The sequence below is a fragment of the Sinocyclocheilus grahami genome, unplaced genomic scaffold, assembly GCF_001515645.1.
Source record: "Sinocyclocheilus grahami isolate Dianchi unplaced genomic scaffold, SAMN03320097.WGS_v1.1 scaffold1578.1, whole genome shotgun sequence".
Taxonomy (NCBI): domain Eukaryota; kingdom Metazoa; phylum Chordata; class Actinopteri; order Cypriniformes; family Cyprinidae; genus Sinocyclocheilus; species Sinocyclocheilus grahami.
The window spans coordinates 51,590-56,161 of NW_015506757.1; positions in this window are offsets into that span (position 1 = coordinate 51,590).

The window sequence follows — 4,572 nt, forward strand, 5'->3', positions numbered from 1 at the left end:
TTAGGGACATACCCGACCCTCGGGTAAAGGAATGCCCTAACCATGCCTGGAGCAAATTCCAGGCAAGAAACAGAAAGTGCCTGAAGATCCCCGATACTTTTAAGTGAGGAAATAGCGAGGAGAAAAATAGACTTGAGCGTGAAAAACTTGACTGGAACTTCTTCTATGGGTTCAAAGGGGGCATTGCATAAGCCCTCCAGAACCACAGCCAGGTCCCATGAGGGCACCTTAATGCGCTGTACTGGCCTCAGCCTCAGGGTGCAACGGAGGAAACGAGTGACAAGTGGGTGTCTTCCCAATGATTGACCACCCAGAAGGGCGTGGTAAGCAGCTAAGGCCGCCATGTATTCCTTCAGAGTGGAGGGAGATAACCCTGCGGAGAATCGCTCCTGCAGAAACTCCAGAACTGTACCGATTGGGTAGTTGACTGGGTCTTGCAGTTGCTGTCCGCACCATGAAGTGAAAAGCTTCCACTTCAAGGCGTACTGTTTCCTAGTGGAGGGAGCTCTGGACTAGAGTATAGTCTCAACAACCTCAGTTGAGAGACCAGATGCTAGGAGCTCTGCCCCCTCAGGGGCCACGCCCACAGCTTCCACAACTCCGGGTGGGGGTGAAGAATGGCACCCCCTGCCTGAGAGAGGAGGTCCCTCGAAATCGAAATCTCCAGCGGAGAGCCGTCGAGGAGGGACACCAGGTCCGAGAACCATACTTGGGCCGGCCAGAACGGGGCTACTAGCAGCAGACGGACCCCGTCCCGGCATACTCCAGAACTCCCGGGAGCAGAACAATTGGGGGAAAAGCCATCTCCAAATCTCCATCCCCCGGGCCTCAGCCCCTGCCTCGACAGGATGTCTACCCCCTGATTGAGATACCCAGGGATGTAGACTGCTCATAGTGAGAGTAGCTTCCCCCGAGCCCACAGAAGGATCTGGCCTGCCAGCTTGTAAAAGGGGCGCGGACGCAGACCCCCCTGCCGATTGATGCAGGAGATCACCGTTGTGTTGTCTGTGAGGACAAGCACATGATGTCCCCTTAGGTTTGGAAGGAAGTGTCTCAGAGCTCAAAACACGGCCAGCATCTCTAGGCAGTTGATGTGCCAAGTGAGATGATGGCCTTCCCACAGACCCTGGGCAGAGCGGCCACTCATGACCACCCCCCAGCCCATGAGAGAGGCATCTGTTGTTAGCGTTACACGACGACAAGGAGCCCCTAACATCGGGACTTGAACCAGGAACCAACGTTTCTTCCACATGTCCAAGGCACGTAAGCATCGCCGCGTGACCTTGATCATGCGAAGCGGATTCCCCCTCGGGGAAAATCCCTTTGTCCTGAGACACCACTGCAAGGGTCTCTTGTACAGCAGGTCAAAAGATATCATGTTGGACGCAGCTGCCATCAGACCCAATAGTCTTTGAAACTGTTTGACAGTGAATGACTGGCCTTTTCTTACTCTCTTGACTATCGTGAGGATTGACTCGATACGAGCAGGAGACAAACGTGCCTGTATCGTGGTCGAATCCCACACCACGCCTAAATACGTGGTTCTCTGTAGTGGAGAAAGCACACTCTTCTTGGCGTTTAGTCTTAACCCCAGCTCTCTCATATGGGCGAGGACGACATCTCGATGCCGAGCCGCCATCTGCTCCGATCGAGCCAGTATCAACCAATGACTGCATCGCGAAAAGGCCAGAAGGCGAGAGCAGGGCATCTAGGAGGAAGAATCTGTCCTTATCTTGCATTTCGGACAGATTCAACCACAGATGCCATTGAACGGCGGATAACTCTGACAGTTTCTTTGGTGCCCTGACGCAGTTCGGTTACTACGTCGGATTTCTCCTCCCCCCTGTCATCCAGATCCCTGAGCAGGTCAGCCTCGTATGCTTGTAACACCGCCATGATGTGCAAACATGCGGCAGCTTGACCTGCCGCCATATAAGCTTTCCCAATCAGACTCAATGTCAGCCTAACGGGTCTGGTGGGAAGCTTCGGGGCCTTCAGGGACGATGCTGAGGATGGGGAGAGATAGCTCGCAAGCGTCTGCTCCACCACTGGCATTGCCCCATATTCCTTATCATTCAGCCCCATGATGTTGGAATAATTAGAGACTGTGGGATTGTAAATACGGGATGAGTACGGTTTCTCCCACGATCTCGACACCTCAGCATGGAGATCGGGGAAAAAGGGAAGGCCCCGTCGTGAAGGTTGTGATCTGGATCTCAGGAAATGCTCATCTAATTTACTCTTAGGATGAGCGTGCTGTTTCTCGGCTGGCCAATCAATATTTAATTTGGCTACAGCACGAGTCACAACCTCCACGAGCTCATCATACGCGAGGCACTGTAGTGGCGAGTCCACAGTTTCCTCTGTCTCGACACTCATCACATCCACCTCCTCGGAGGAAGATAGATGAAGTGTCTGGCTCTCTCTCCGGGGGGATCCCTGAGAGTGAGCTGTGGATCTAGCAGGGGAGGACAGAGAAAAGATCGAGCGCGTCTCGGATCCCTCTGCGATCCCCATGACAACAGTCTACGCTGTGCCTTGGCAACAGCGGGACCGCTGCCAGCGGGATCGCGAGCCTGGCCGCTCTCATCAAACACGGCCAGGCGAGAGCGGAGCACACGCAGTGAGGACAACTCGCAGTCATGACAATCAGCCCCCTCGAGAGCTGACCGTGCATGCTCCGCTCCTAAACAAACAACACACAGATTGTGTGTATCCCCCGCTGCCAGATATTCTGGGCAGGGAGGAACACACCGTCTGTAATGCCGTTTCGCTCGCCATAGACTTAGACTTTGACTTTGACATTTTTGAATGCTTGTGCACTGACAGACGACAGTAAATAAAACTGACACATACACAGAGCGCTACTGAAGAGCATCTCTGCCGGATGCGCTTTTATACTTCCTGGTTGCTCACGTCACACCGCTCGCGACGTCTCGCTGCTCCATTGGACTGATTTTACACGTGCTTCAGAACACGGTCACGCAGGGGCGTTCCCAAAGCATTTCTTCAATGCATTCAATCAATCACTTAATTATCTCATTAACATTAACACTGCTTCAGTGTTCATTTTAACACTCTTGAGTGTGGACTCAAATTCAAATAAGATAATTAATTTAGCACTGAGAATTTTGTGTATAGTGTTGTAACGTGGGGTTTGTGTTTTGTTTGTGTTTCTTGTTCATTGCTAATTTTATTTTGGAGTTTAGTCATGGTTCCTGTCTAGTCATGTGGTTCTTATGCTTTCTTGTATTCCTGCTATTGGTTCCTTTGTTCATTGTGTCATGTTCTGTTTGGTTGGTTAAGTCATGTGTCTTGTTTCTCATTGGTTGGATTGTGTCATGTAACCCTGATTGTTTGGTATGCATAAGCTGCATCCCAATTAATAGGCTATGTCCTTCGAAGTGCACATTTGAAGGCCCATTGGGTCATGGTGGCGCAACGAAAGCTGTCCCAATTCAAAGACCCCGTCCTATGAAGGCTGCATTTGAAGGCCGATTGCTGCGCGACGAAGACCGTACCAATTCACGATGCATCCTCACAAGGCTGCATTTGAAAGCCGATTACGTCACCGCGGCGCGACGAAGGCAGCCGCAATTTGAACGCAACTTCAAATGCGCCCTCCGTTTCATAGGAAAATTAAGGATACAACAGATGGATCCTTCGCAGCCTACCCTATCCCAGAATTCATAGTGCGCCGGTGATGACGGGACTTTTATTCAAACAACATAGCGAATGACAGTTCTGTGGCGGCCGACGAATACACTTATAAATGTAAGTATTGTGTTTCAATTTACTCAGATAGCTAGTGAAACAAATGTTAAAAGTCAGGTGTCTTAAAAAATGCAAACTTAAACTAAAAATACCACTGCACAGATTAATTTGTTAGGTGGTCTGAGGCAAAAGTTCTCATTTTGATTTTGATCATTCCTTTACTTGGGACAAAAACTCTGCCATTGTGGCTCCAGTTTTTTAAATTTTCATTAACTAATAACATCTATGGCAGCTCTCTTCTTGCACCATTGCTACGCGACAGGAGCGGCAATCGGGAACACCTGCTGGCGCAATCAGGAAATCCTGCGAAGGCTAGACTCGGAGCATCCTTTGAAGACTGTGTTGGCCGCATCCTTTGAAGGACCCGTCCTCCGAAGGATGCGGTCTTTGAATTGGGACGCAGCTATAGCCCTCATGTAGTCTTTGTCTCTTTTTTCGTGTATTGATGTTGTAACCTGCTGTTGATGAGTCAAGTCTGTTCATGCCAAGTCTCTGTTTGGATTATGTGTGTATTTTGTATTACTTTTGGAATAAAGCTGCACTTGGGTTCTTAAACTCGCCTTCAGTGGATCTATTGTTACAAGTGTCAATATGAAAGTGATGTGACTTGTAGACAAGTGGTAACCCATGCTCTGCATTTATCCCATCCAAACACACACACCCAGAGCAGTGGGCAGCCATTTTTACAGCAGCACCCAGAGAACTTCTTAGCGTCTGTTTCCATGGTGACTCTTCAATTTGTCACTCTGTTCTGGCTTAATCACAAGAATTTATTGTGTGTTCACTGTGAACCTCTGA